Source organism: Diachasma alloeum, unplaced genomic scaffold (genome assembly GCF_001412515.2).
Source record: "Diachasma alloeum isolate Michigan unplaced genomic scaffold, Dall2.0 Dall_scaffold_00277, whole genome shotgun sequence".
Lineage (NCBI taxonomy): Eukaryota > Metazoa > Arthropoda > Insecta > Hymenoptera > Braconidae > Diachasma > Diachasma alloeum.
Window position 1 is genome coordinate 329,811 of NW_021680416.1, and position 15,731 is coordinate 345,541.

Here is a 15,731-nt window from a genome sequence, read left to right on the forward strand (position 1 = left end):
CAGTACTGAAAGTACTTGTACTGAGTACCGAGCTGTACTTCTCAAAAGTAGAAAAAATACTTGAGACAAGTAGTAATAGTACTCAAATCCAGTACCAATGGATTTTCGCGGAATATTACAGTAAGATTCATCATACAATGGAGATCGTTGAAAAACGAAGAATTAATGCAAATAAAATTATTATTTATTGTTCGTTTGCCCCTTAAATGCTTGAAAATTGAAATGTACTGGACTACAGTCCAGTGTAATAAATTCTCGAGCTACAGAGATTTTTTTTTTCAAAATTTTTCAAAAGATATGTAGAATAACAATTACCAATTAAGTTTTCCAAATTTAATTTCCAAATAGCCCTTTTTTTTAATAAAAAAAAGGAAATATTCATGCGAAATAGCCAGCAAAATGATTCTCAAAATAATTGTTATATTTTATATTGAACAAAAAAATTAAAGTATTAATCTTTTGAGCTATCTTGTGTGAAAATTGCAATTTCATTATGCGACAAAGAATGAAATTGCCTATTTAGAAGTCGAATTTTGAAAAAAAGTAGCTCGTAACCGTTATTCTAGACATCTTTTGAAAAATTTATAAAAGGAAACCCCTGTAGCTCAAAAATTGACTACACTGTGCTATTTTTCTTCATTTTCAAGGTCTTGGGGGCAAATAAACAATAAATAATCTTTTTTTTTTCCCACTTATTCTTCGTCTTTCAACATATATAAATAATCAATCATCAATGTGTGATAAATCTTACTGCAATATCTCGCGATTTTTAAACTCATCGTAACCTCCCCTCGATGAAATTTGGTCATTGTCATCTGAGAATGATAATGATAATGATAATGAGAACGATAATGAGAATGATAATTAATGATATGAAATTCCCCAACAAAATAACCAACCAAAAGTACTGGAATCAAGTCATAAAAGTACTCGCGAGAAGTAGAAAAATTACTTGCTCCAAGCATTAAAAGTACTTGTGAGAAGTAAGAAAAATGCTGACAGGAAGTAATAAAAGTACTTCCTCCTAGTACTTTTCCTACTTGCTTAGCAAATATTGTACTTCACCCAAGGACATGAAAAGTACTTGGCCCAACTTTTCACAAGAAAACTTCTCCCAAGTAGAATTCAGTACTGGTGAGTAGTAACTTTTTTTTAGAGTGCATGCGTTGTTTTCATAATCCCTTTTCCATTAGCCATATTGCTCGCAGCAAAAAAATCGAGGGAAAAATTCATTTCAATCACTTCTTTGCGCATCCGGTCGACTGTAGAATAAACTTTGTATTCAATATGGTGAATGAATAAGCATCAATTCCATCAGATCTGAAATAATATTCATTTTCCCCGCTGCTTTTTGTCAGTCAAATTGGCTCGACTCGTGTGTGCACACAGCAATCACAACAGAAAATATTTTTCTGTGAAAACCAAAACGAACAATTGGTTTCTTTTCACTTTTTGTTCTTCAATTTAAATAGCAGTGCAACTTTGATTATCTAGACTGAAAAAAAAAAAAATCAACCCATTCGCAGTTGACAAAACTGTCACTGTATATCCGTTTTGCATAAAAATACCAGTCACATTTTTCGGGCTTTTTGTTGCGTCTATAGAAATTTTACCAGCCCACGGCGCTTTTGTTCTCTGTGCACCTTTTCTCTGGCGGCACTCTTTGTTTCATTACTTGCTTTTTTTGTCCTGACTCTTTTTGTTTTTCAGTTTTCCGTGTTTCCACTATTTTCTATACAGTAGTGAAAATTATAAACTTTTGAAAATGCGTCAGTGGCATACCGCTTGACGTGGCTGACAAGCGGAGATACGGAATTTTCAATAAATGAAGTTTAGTCCGGTATTTTTTTACCATTGGTTTGTGGATTTTTACAAATATTATTGGTGATGAAACGCTCAGAGGAGAATTGGTTTATTGACAATTCATATATGTCTCAGTGAGGAATGGGTAGACGAGCCCGTTAATTCACAATACCGTCAGATGAAATAATGCACGGAGAGAATTAAATAGTAAATATTACCATGGCCGTAAGAGAGATTACTATGGTAACATAGTACGAGTTCATTACTTGCTGTACCTACATAGTAAGGATTACTATGTAGGGAGCGGGTGCCTGTGCCGCCCAGCGGGTAATACTGCCCGCCCGTATTTCTCAGGATTGGCTGAGAAAAAATTTTCTTCTTTTTTCTATTATGCAAATATTTGATAACAACAAGCAATTTTAACAGAAATTTTCAATTTCCTCTCGTGAAAACATCGTTAAAAACATCCAAATCATTTCCTACTGAATTCATAAAATATTTCGACCCCAGAATTTTAGATTTTTCAAATTTCCAAGTGGTCAATAATTGAATGGAGTGCGAAATATATGTTCGTTATACATTTCCACATCCATTGCGACCTTTTCGATAGCAGAAAAATATCTTCATCAGTTATTATTGGCTATTTTATCAGCCTCCGCGTTTGTGGGTAATTCCCTCCAGAATTTGTGGGTAATGCCGCTCAGGGTTTCTATAGGGCTGCTAGACTCTGCAGCTAGATGGCGGTCGAGTGACAGCTCGATTGTTTGGGGTAGTCGATGGCCACTGGAACATCGGGTAAATTCAGGATAATTTATTATTATTCACGTGAAATCTTTCTCAAAATGGAGCCAAAGAATGGAAACGAAGGATGAAAATAGGAAAAATTATAACAGTTGGTCTGCATTGCTCAAAAAAGGCATGAAAACAAGGTCGGCAGTATTGGACGCATGCCGGGGGGTATTACTCTCAAAGTTCGATTCAGTTGCTCACCGGCTGATGGCAGTTGAATTACATAGTTAAATATGTTCAATGTTAATGAAAAATCTGTCCTCTTTACATCTTCGAGTAAGCACCTCGAAGAACCCATTCTAACCGTTTATGACTCCTTTTAGAGTGCGAGGCTGGAAAAAAGACTCATTTCCTTCAGGTCGGCGGTACATGCACCAGCTCCTCTAAACTTTCTGCGACAAAATTTTCGTCGGCCTGTGAACTTCACACTCGCCAAAAACGTTATTTACTAACTCGTCAGGTAAAATACTATTACCGGCGAGTAAATTATATTAACTTGCTTTGCTGGGTCACGTTATGAACTCGATTCAGCATTCAAGTGTGATCTTCTTTCACCAAAGGTCGAACTTTCTCCGTTGGAAATGCGACCCTGGAGATTCCTCACTTTTCTTAACAGCGTATGCAGTGAAAGTTTCCAATCTCTCAAGAATCCCCAAGACATGCATGAAACAAATCGTTTAATTCAACCTCCACTACTTTATGAATATTATTTATTCAATCTTGGCTTCTTCAACAAATAGGCTCATACTGGGTAGCATCATATTCACGGTGTACACTCGGCCTTTTCGTCCCTAGCCAAATTTGTACTGTACACCCGGTGCTTATGAATAGCGAATGAGCTTGGGAATGAAGCGAAACACGAGATGCATTTGTGTGCCTTTGGGGCTTGTCCGTTATAAGTTCATGGTATGAGGTTGCGCCTGGTCTCACGCTGTACGTCAGTAGTAAACGTCCTTTCCACTGGCCTTACATACGCTATCTGAGTTGTTGTATCAATGGAGAACAACGTGAATATTTGGTTTATTATCTAGAGCGGGTAGAAATTTTGAGGGATGATGTGGCAACAATAAGGCTTGTACAGGCTCTTTCCATTTTGCGAGCAAAACTTTGGGGAATTATGTATATTCAGTTTTGGTCGTCCGAGAGCATGCAGATTACCACACATTTTCCTGGAATTCTCAGTGCAAAAGATGTTTCTTTAGTTTGTTAAAATTCGGAAATAATCTTGGTGGAAATTTTGGCAATTTCATAGATTACTGTTATAATGGAGAAATTGAGTTTGAAAAAATAATTTTTATTGAGATGTTTCTTTCTTGAAACAAGAATTATACACTTGAACCAATTTCAATCAAATAAGATCTTACGGTGAATATCAATTATTTCTTCTTCATACATTTACTTGAATCAAATAAAATAGTCCTTGGCGTCAAGTCACATATATTCACTACAAAAATGGGAAAGTTCTATTTTTATTTAACCTAATATAATCTGCAGTCGAGAAATTTTCTACGTTCATGAATTGATAACAAATTCGTACCTAGGAGATGATTACATTGAGGAATGAACTGAATGTTGTTTTATCAAATGAAGCCGGTGTTTAAATTGAGTGTTCCGTACATCACATTGAACGAAATTTGTGATATCCAAGTTTGTGTAGAATTGCCGTAATCTGTGATTCTGTTATTGTAAACTAATGCAATTTTTTTAGTTAAGAAATATAAACTTCTTTTAACTCAACGACATCTTACTACAATCTCAAAGCTTGTTCCGCGTAACAATATTCATCTTGATTCGATATACGAAATGCTCACTTAAATTATAATTTACTTGGAACAACGTATGATCGTGTTAATTGAGATAACAACGTATTTAGTCATGAGAATAACTGATTTTTGAGTCAACCAACGAATTTCTGGAGTTAACCAACTTTTGGCTGGAATGAAATCGAATACTCTCATTATTGCGACAAATAAAAGGAACTTCAATTCTAGAGAAGTTGGATTTCCTCCAATCAAATGTATCTCAAGAAGAGATTGACAAACGAATGATGTTGATTCCTCAATAGAATGAAATCACGCGAGTGCGAAAAGACCGACGACTTGAAAATTCTTGCCCAAATCAACGCCTAAATAAAATCTGAAGAGTCTCCTAGGTCACTATGACTTCGAAACCTCCGTGGAAATTACTGTGTTTGAATAAATATCGCGGGATACTTGCGCATAGGACTAACAGTCAAGAGAAGTTGCCGTAAAAGGTTCATTAACATTCTGAAACATTTTCCCTTTGATTGTCACGCGTTTTTATTACGGAAAAACAAAAGTAAGTTGAAATTTTTATTCTCATCTAATCGTTTCCTATATTTAACATTGTTAATCAAATTAAAATTGTAACTGCGCATCCACGCAAGCAATGTCAATAACCATATTCCAAATTTCATTTCCGCAGACATTCTAGAATAGTCAACCTCCTGGCATAACATTGAAATTGACCTCAAATTCAATTTTATTGGAATGACTATCATGTCCTCCCGCAGGCTATGCACAATGGTGCATTTCAAATTATGTAATAATGAAAGAATTCAATATTCTTGATGATCATGTATGCCGCATACACAATTAAATACTCATTCGAGGCGAAACCCAAATTAACTCGTAATTGAGTTGGGATTCGTTCTGTAAATTCAATTCAATTTCATCAAACGGATCCCATAATATCGTATTCCTTTTTGAAACATGTATCAATTCAAATATTCAATGGCTTTTGTGGAATGAGTACGTCAGATCTGGTAATAAATGAATGAATTCATTTAATAAATACATTGGCACAATATTATTCCAATAAACTATTGAATAATTCATAACTATCTGTGATTTGAGGTCTTCAAGCGTTCACTGATAGGCTGATTCATTTATTCCAAACGAGATTCGTTAATAGTTAACGAATGGTTCACTTGAAAAGTGAAAATCGAGTTAAGCAGGCTCCTCAAATGGGCATTTGTTAACTATTAACGAATGAACATTTGGTGAGATCGAATAGACCCTCGTCTCCAACCAAATTCATTCGTTAACAATAACTACACGGAGAGAAATTTTCTAGAAATTTTCTTGTACGAGTACTGGAAAAAATTACAATCCACCGGATGTGAAAAAATCTAGTGCTGTTAAGGTAAAATTTCTTGGTATTTCTGGGAAAATTTCTGGGGATTTCTGTGAAATTTTCACAGAAATACTGGAAAAAATTCACGTTTTCCCCAATAAAATTTCTAGTGGCGGCATTGAAACTTTTTCCTGACTGTCACTTTGCGCCTCTTTTCCCGTGCCAGCACTAGATTTTTTCTAAAAAATTTCTCTTCGTGTAATCCTTTCTATCTGTGTTGAAACGTTAAATTGTGATCCGTGACAAATTCCGGAACTTATCGTGTCCAAATCTCAGGAAATCTTGTCATTGAAAAATCAAATATTCCATTAATTTTCTGTTCAAATGATCTGGAAATTAATAAAAATTCGGACAATTCAGGGAAAAGTTGAAAATTCATGGCATTTTGTTTATGAATATTCATGTTTCACTGAAAATTCAATCAACTAGTGAAATTTCACCTCATTCCCACTGAAAACTCATGAATTTCTGTAAATTCTACTTAAAACTTGGAATTTCATAACCATTTTTCCCCTAAATCCGATTCAATGTCACTTACGGGATTTACTGAAATACCTTCCATGAAATTAAAAAAAATGTCCAACAGTGTGCATCAAAACATTCAAAAAAATAATGAATTTAATTCTATGTCATATTCTCGTTTGTATCAACTGAAATATTCTATTTTATCAATTTTTTCTTTCATTTTATCCACATTATCATATAAAACGGATAATTTAGTGAATGAATTTCCATTAAATATTAAGCATTCATTCAATTCCAACTCCAGAAAACAAGAATAAATCATCAATATTCGACGTAATGATTTTAGATAATATTATTCTGTAGGTTCCTCACAATACATATATTCCAAATGACATGGATTTTCTCCGGAGAATATTGAGACAGGATTCCCTGCACTAGCCAAAATTTCGCTATTGACCCGGGACATTCTCAACAGATCCGACTGATTCTCCTGGCTCACGTCAAATTTATTCCAATTCCCAAACTCTGCATCAACCCCTTCCATCATCGTTAACATCGCCTCATTGCCAATTGCTCATTTTCCCTTCTCGATTTTCCCACGCCTGTCCTTTTCTCTTTTTCGTCATCATCTCGTTTAGCCAATAGCCGTTACCGTTCCTTCGGCTGAGAGTGAGGGCGAGTGACACCCTGGAGAATCCATCGCGCGATATCCCAGGACCTGACGTGTTAGAATTGGCTTGGCAATGGCTCAAAGCATCAGTGTGCATACTTTCGACTCCCCTCTGATTTCCGCATAACCCCACACCATTGCACACAATTTATTCCACCTGCCAACTGTGTTACGTATTTTATTTTTTTTCCAATTCTTTCTGGAAACCGCATGAGAAATGGAGGAAAAAAAGAGTTATCGGTTTTTTTTTCGTCTTTCACAGGGTGACCCAGAAGCACAGTCAAATGCGTGATACAGAAAAGACAAAAGTCTTTACATTTCAGAAGAAAGTTACTCATTTTGAGATGATAGGAGCTTCAACATGCACATTCATTGCAAACCCAAATGTGTAAATTTAACATGTGTTTAAGTGTGTTAAATCGTGTAGACACTTTTTGCACGTATTAAAATGTGCACACAAAAAAACCTAAACGTAAATTACGTTTAAGAAGTCGTCTTTTACACTTGAAGTTGAAGCGTAAATTACGCTCAAAATCGCCGTAAATTATGATTGCATATATGTAATCCGCGACGATTATGAGCGTAATTTTCGATTGCGAAATCGTAAATTACGTTTATGAAAACGTAATTTACGATTTCGGAAGCGTAAATTACGCTCAAAATCGTCGTAAAATACGATGTTTTTTCGTGTTTTTCATAAACGTAATTGCGTTTTGATAAACGTAATTTACGTTTTGATAAACGTAAAAGACGCTTTGTTTGAGCGTAATTTTCATTTTTATTTTGACCGTAAAATCCGCTTTTTTAAAGCCTAAATTCCGATTTTTATGATGGAAAAAAAGCACCAAGACATCATATTGACGTTAAGTGTAAATTACGTTTATCAAAACGTAATTTACGTCCAAGTTTTTCTGTGTGTGGATGTTTACACATGAAAAAGTGTTTGATAAAAGTTTGTATGTTTAAACATTTTTATCATCGCTAAAAAAACTAGCGTCTAAAATTGAGGCACTTTTTTCAAGCGTATGCACTGAGAAAATAGTATATTTCGTTACGATTGCGGAAAAGTGTTTTTGGGCTCGTGGAAGATTTATAGCACAAGCCGAAGACTAGTGATAGAAATCCCACGAGTCTAAAAACACTTTTCCCGCGAGTATCGAACCCTATTTTTCATCACCATGTGTGGGAAAAATACACACATTGCGCTTCGCGTGCGCAAAACCCCACTTCTTCAGACAAGTATTTATTTTTTCAATACTGTCTTTCTCCAGTCGAGTCACCAGGCAATCCTCATTAGGTTTCAATTATGACGATTATCTTGCTTTAGAAGATGATCACTTTAGTTACAATCTTTAGTGAACTCCCTCAATAATTATCAACATTAGAAAAATAAATCGAAATTCTTTCTTCTAGAAAATAAGTAATTTAGTCAACATGAATGTTCCTTGGACGAATTCATCCAAGGTCATGTGCAACCTAATCATCCTCTAGAGCAACATGATTGTTGTAATTGAAATATAATGAGGATTGCCTGGGAACGACTAGAGTGGAAAAATACAGTATTTAAAAAGTGAATACTTCTCTCAAGCAAATGGATATTTGGCAAAAATAATTTTTACACACGCCCCTCACTCGTGGCAAAAGTGTTCTTTGACTTTTGAGGGAAGGGGAAGGGTCGCGCTCGCCAAAGGCGACACATTTGCCACGGGTAAAAAAAAAATTTTTATTTCATCGGTGCCCAGAATCACGCGAGCGAAGCGAAGCGAGGTTAGAATCGCGGATTCTGGGCCCTATGACATAAAATAGTATACGAAACTCGTGCGTAATGGGGTTTTTTGACTCGTGGGATTGTAAAACTCACCTTCGGCTCGTTTTACAACTTCCCACGAGCCAAAAAACCCATTACGCACTTGTTGCGTAATATGCTATTACGCACTCATATCAAATATAAATGTGGTAGTAATTCTCATGAAAACGGTTATGAAATTTCAAGTTTTAGCTTGAATTCAAGAAAATTTATGAGTTTTCAGTGGCAGCGACACAGAAATATCACAAGTTGACTGAATTTTCAATGGAACATGAATATTCAGAAACAAAATGACATGAATTTTCACTTTTTCCTTGAATTTTCTTGATTTTTGCGAACTTTCACGCAATAATTGAACTGAAAAATCAAGTATTTTAGCAATTTTCAGATCATTCGAACAAAAAATTTATGAAATATTCGATTTTTCCATGACGAGATGTCCTGAAATTTCAGTGGAAATTAAACAAGATAAAAATTTCCCGGATTTGACAGAATTTTCTTTTAGGTGATATTTGTTAATTTATTCAATTTTGTCTGACAAGAAAATCCAAGTGTGACCTGGGTCGGGGGTTAGGATATGGCGGACATGAAGCAGAATTTCGGGGTTAGAAACATCGTCCTCAGAATCAGATACTGTCCACTGAATTTCTGAAGAAAAAAATCTAAAATTTGACTACCAAAAACTTAATAACACTTTTAAATTCCCCCTTGTCCCATGCATTGGGGTCAGTCAGAAGGAAAATAGAACAGTGAGAAGAGAATTTTCCTCCATTTCCAACGGCACAAACGAGTGAAGAAGAATTATTTTTCATAGTTTTTTCCACCTCGCCAATGAGACCATTTGCACTCAGAGAACGAGCCCGCGAAATCGATTATCCTGAAACTTTATTCCACTTGGTGCGTTAGCGCCCAACGGAGATTACACCCAGTTGGTGGAGTTTCTTTTCAATTTTTCTGACAAAGCGAAAACTCGAGGATTTTCCCGCGCTTTGTTTTCCCTCAGCACATACTGAGCTGTTTCCGGCTCCAGCTGGTGTTCATTATCCTTGAATTTTATGCTCGTCGACACTTATCATATGTAGAGTGACCATCAGATCAGAAGTTTTTCCGCAATTGGACGTGGCTCGGCATTCAAATGCTCAGAAAAATGATTCTTTGGGGTTTTGTCTGGAGATTATGGCCAGTGGCATTTTGGAGAATGATGTATCGAGTCGATTCATCATGACATCAACACATTGCTTCAGTATTGTTGTGATTTATCGTGGGCTTCTCGATGAGTAATGAAGAATTTTATGTGAAAAATTACTGTCATTACTCTTGCCCAACAATCAGTGGACGCAGTAATTAACCCGATAGCCGAATTAATTTCATGTTGACCTTTCTCTGGGGTTGTAATAGTCAGGTATACTCCTTGGTGTGTCAATTTTTTCTCCGGTGCGGCCGTTAAGGATATCCAAGCATCTTTAACAGTTTGGTACAGTCCGCACTATAGTCAACCATTTTCAATCATCACATTGGTAAATTAAATTGCGTGAAAGAAATTGGAAAAAGATCATGAATATTCAGTGTCACTAAAATTACGTGTTGCACAGAATTATTATTTTTTAAACATTCCTTGTTTATAAATAAATAAATAAATATTTGAAATTGTTCAAACTTTCGGAAACCTAGCTTTTTAGCCGTGAAATAGATTTCTGGTAAAATTCTGAATTCGAAAGGTTTTATTACGATTCCGAGAAAATGATTTTTATGGTAGGATAGTACATTTCTCACCAAGGGAGGGAAAATAAAGGAGTCGTGTCCACGTACAGAATCATCACCCGAGCCGAAGACGAGGGTCACGTGGACCCTCGAAAATTGGTCGTGGACGTGGAAATCTTCGAGGCAAATTTTCCTCCCGCGAAGCAGGAGGAAAATGTGTCCTTTCCGCCCGCCGTGACGAAAAATTGATTGTTTATAAGTTATTTATAGAAAATGCTTGTAATTTTCAAAAATTGCAATTTTTAAATTATTTCATCCATCTTCTAGTTAAATGTTTAACAATATGGAACTGGAAATTTTCTATCAAGTAAATAATACTAAATTTCGTATCAGTGATTTCCGATTATCCAAACAATCGTCACTCTTCCTAACTAAATTACTGATTAATAAATAATTCGAAACTTGAATACTTATATTGATGATTACTTCAATCATTAAACTTTAAGAGTAATACTAACGAATTGACTACTTAATAATTTAACGGTAATTATAATTTATGGATATGGCTATCCCTGATTAAGATGCCATTGGGAAGAATATTGTAAATCAAAATTAGATTCATTTGAACAATTATGTGTTCAGTTATCTTCGGAAAACGATCGATGACTTACACACACATACACATATACACGTTCATCCGGCCATACTGTAAAAATAGCATATTCAAACTCCTGGGGCCAAAATTACTTATCCCGACGCAAAAAATTGGAAATTTCGGATTTGACGAATACAATGCCTCCATTCGGAAATAAAAAGATAAATCGTTCACGATTTAATCCCCCGATATGAAATTCAATTAACGAGCAGAAAATCCATCTACCACAGATATCCATCACAGCTCGTAAACATTCAACGAAACCATAAAAAAAGGGACAAATTTTTCCTTTTACGAAACAACAAAAAGAAGCTTTAATTTAATCGAAAAGCATTGATGATCGCAGTCGGTGTAGTATTGGCAGTATAGCGGTATCGTTTTATATCCGGCAGAAGCCGTGCGGTTTGATATCTATGTGGGAGGTGAAATGGTAAATGGCGGCAGAGGTAGGCTACAGCGAAATATCAATGCATGGGGAAGGGCTGAAAAGTAAGTGTCGCGATATTGGTATTTTTATATTACTTCGAGGATATCTCACGTCTTGACGTCTACGTTTTTATTGAATTTTACTGAAGTACTGTCCGTAACGCGAATGACAGAGCACTAGAGAGGTAGCGTGGCCGCGGAGGAGGGTGGGGCGCTTCGAGCTATGATAATTGTTTCCTTCCGATCCGACGATGCATTTGGTGTAGGCAATTCCCTTTATTATTGATTTTAAAGCGATATGTATCTCATTGGCATCATTAGCCAAACTATTCCAGAATTTTTTTTCATCGTAATGTAATCCGAAATGCACGATTGTTTGTTGATAATTGAATAGCCTGCGGGGGGGATATGATGCTCATTAGAATTGAAATCAATTTCAATATTATTTGAGGGAATCGGTAGGCGGAACAAATGGTCCAAGAAAAAATAGCCCACACACCCAAAATGTGCTAAAACCCACATAACTTAAAAATTTCCCTTGGTCTATTTTTTCCATGGTCTATTTTTTCTGGGATTCCAGAGGGTCAACTATTGGTGAATTGTGCAGGAATAAAATGTGAAGTGTAATTATTGATATTGGTTGAGGGAATTCTCGGTAACAATTCCAATTTGATTAACAGTATTCAATATGGCAATCGATTAGATGAGAATAAAAATTTCAACTTTAAAAATTTCATTTTTATATGTGTCAACATGAATGTGGTAATCAATTCAGTTTGGTGTGAAAAATAAAGATCCCCTCCGTGCCAGAATTTGATTCGGGCTTAAGGGTGAATTGAACTCCCAAGAAGAATTGATTTTAATTCCGAAATATTTAAGTTACTTATGGGGTAGCCACCCACGTACGAAATACCAGTGTTGGAGAAACGGGCCAAGCCTGGCACAAGCCTGGGCTTGCCAAGTCTGGGCGCCCAGGCTTGGACCGAGGTTCGGCCATNCATGGGAGGTTGAAAAAAAGTCAAGAAATTGATTTCTTTTACTAGGGGGCTACGCCCCCTGCTTGCTTCGCTCGCTAACCCCCATGTCACCTTCATCATCCTTATTATAGCCTTTATGACCCCTATTCTGACCCTCATAACCATCATTTTGACCCTCATGACCCTTATTTTGATCATTGTGACCCTTAATTGTGGAGTCTTAATTTCGAGTACCAAATTTTTGTCGCCAGAAGTCGATTTCGATTTTTATAATATATTTTTTTTATAGATTCTTTGATTTTTTCAAAACCCCTATGCAAAATCCCAGATAGCCTAGAAGAATGGGTGAAACACAGAAATTTTTCTATAAAATGCATTTTAATACGTCCTCTTACGGAAATTCGGAAAAAAATATTAAAAATAGAAAAAAAGTCGCCATTCTCCTGAAATTTTGCAATTGGGTGGAGCTTTCATGGAGGAACATAAAGAAAAATAATCCAAGTGGCCTAGGAGAATTGTTTAGAAGAGGTAATTAAAAAACTCATGAAAAATAGGAATTCTGCGTGCGCAACTTGGAATAGCGATAACTTCGAGGTTAGAAATTGTAGAGGGGTAAGCGCGGCAAATACGAATGGAGTTGTGATGATACATTTCGCTTTGCGAAGGAACATAAGAGCTGAGTGAATCAGTGCTGCCAACTTGTGTCTCGAACGGCACGACGTTGTCACTTTTTCTATCCATATTAATTATTTTCCAACTATCCAAAAGGCAGGTTAGAAAAATAAAAGAAGGTTTAAAATATGTGGGAAAAAACAGAAAAGTTATTAAAAATATATTTCGAACAGAAAAAGGGTCGAAATAGATTGAAAATTTGCAATTGAAGTATCGTTTTTTTTTTGTTCAGCGATTGGTTTTCTGCGAGAGAACACTAGATTCTGCACCGTCTCACCTCCTACATGCTGACCTTGCCATAAATACCTTAATCCCTCACACTGGAGACATTAGCGCCGATGTTTTTTTCGGTGTCTAGATATTAATTCCTGATACAGATTCAATTTTACTGGATTCATTTCATGTGAGATTCGACCAAATCGACTCGACACTATTCTCCCGTTATTTTCAATCATTCGGGTGCGAAATGAACGGATGGAAGAAAAAATGAAATAGCTTGAAATTTTTCAACGGAACGATATCCTGAAAGAGAAGAAGAGAATTCATATTCTCCCAGTGGAATAATCGAATCGTTCCTTTCTGTTAAATTTCGTTGAATGGGATTTCCTTTGAGGGCTGTAATGGTAACGTATTTCTTTAGGTTTTTATTTCTTGCACTGCGAGAATATTAAGTGAGCGAGGGCTGGGGAAAATTGCTGACTGACGGTGCTTTTTTTACTGTATTTTTATGTATTCAATTAGGCGGTTCTGATGTTTGGGGAGCGCTGGATGTGTGGTTTCTCGTTGTATCACTTTGTTTCTCATAAACTTCAGCGAACGATTGGTTCATTCGATATAGGGGAGGCGTGGCTTGTACCGCTCAGCGACCCATACCGCTCTCCTTATGTTCTCTACAACCACTTACTGTTCCCTCATGGTCTCTCATTCAATCTGAGAATTCTACTATCAGTAAATTTAGAGAGAAAAAATTTTTGCTTCACCCAGCCGGCAATCGAACCCGGGTCTCCCAGATACGCGCCGGGCACTCTTACCGACTAAGCTACCGGGAACCACAGAAATTCACTCTCAAATTCACCTCATACACCGCCTAACCTCCTTTAAGCATTAAAGAATTCTAAGAGAATTAGAATTTAGAGAGAAAAAATTCTCATGAAAATTTTCGGTTTTTCACTTCTTTAAATGACAAAGTAGCACCTACGTAAGGTTTTTCACTATGAGAATAACATTATCATCACATCAAATTATGATCACTCGCTTTGTAATTCTTTTTCACATCATTTGACACCGAAATTGACGTTTTTTCATCTTTTGATTAATAATTGGAGAATGTTCTCTGAGATTCGGATTATGTCGCCAATACCGCTCAGTGCCTGACAGCTCACGTATGCAATTGTTTGTGGCGGGAACAAATCATGCAAATTCAACATAATTAGTGATTTTAAAAATCTGAATTCCATTCATCTCATTGAATCATCCAATACCGGAATTTTTTTTTTAGACAGCTATTGACTAGAGGTCGGGTACTGAGCCATATAGGAAATCAGACTGAGCGGTATTAGCTGCATGCTGCCAGTATCGCACACTCAGCTCCAATCTTCATTTTTTGATAATTTATTGGGATTGAAATAAGAATTGCGGATCCAACACTTCTAAATATCTAGCTGAATAGCCAAAGAATGCTATGCGACTCTATTAAAATTATCGAAAATTATCGTTAATTCTTAAGTGAGCGGTACCGGTACCGCTTCCCCTAGATTCCGAAGAAATACAAAAAAAATTGACAGGAAATGGTAGACTTTCGTTCTTTGGCAAATTCCCAGGCTCATTGGTGAACATTCAATTACTCTTTATCTCTTTGTATGAATTACACATAACATTCTGTGATAACAACCTACTGACGTTGATGAAATTGTGCCAGCTGCGTCAGCATGGAATCTAACCTGTGCAAATAAAGACTGAATTTCATATTTCACGAAGAAGAATAGTTTTGAAATCGTACTTATTAACGTATTAGCATGCGAAGAATTGATTATTTCTCAAGATCATCTGTTCCGTACATTATTACGATTAAAACAATTATTTGGAACTAAATTATATAATTTCATTACATATAAGAGTAAAGCAACTCATCAATGAAATGGTACGAAATAACAATTTATGAATGTAAAATTGTTGAAATTTCAAGTACTGATGAATTTGTCATCTTAAACGAAATGCTATCATGTCTCGAAGGAAATGCAAATAACGAATTATATTTTTCTTTTGAAATATACAATATTCTCCGGATATTCTTCAAACAGAGAAAAATAAATCTGTTTGTATTCAGGAAACGTCGACCGGCCACTTGAGACCATTGCGGGTAACTTCATGCGGCGTTGGTGTCGGTGACTTATTGCCGCATACGTAAATTATGGCAGTGGGAGATTGCTTAACGCCCTAGGTCGCAATACGTCACGTATGGAACCTCAAACGCATCGATAAATCGCACTCTTGACATAACTGTGACAAAGATGAATTTTCTGGTCGATAAGGCTAGAAAACGTAGTGTCTGAAATTAAGGATATTTAGCCAGTGTCGGTGAAGGGTCGGCAAATGTGTTTTTTTCATGGT

At 36.1% G+C, this 15,731-nt stretch overlaps 1 protein-coding gene across 3 annotated transcripts in view; it reads left to right on the forward strand.

Moving 5' to 3' along the window:
• Positions 1-15,731, forward strand: part of LOC107038124 (venom dipeptidyl peptidase 4) — a 567,343-nt gene that overhangs the window by 90,259 nt on the left and 461,353 nt on the right. The gene's annotated exons all lie outside the window — the stretch shown is intronic.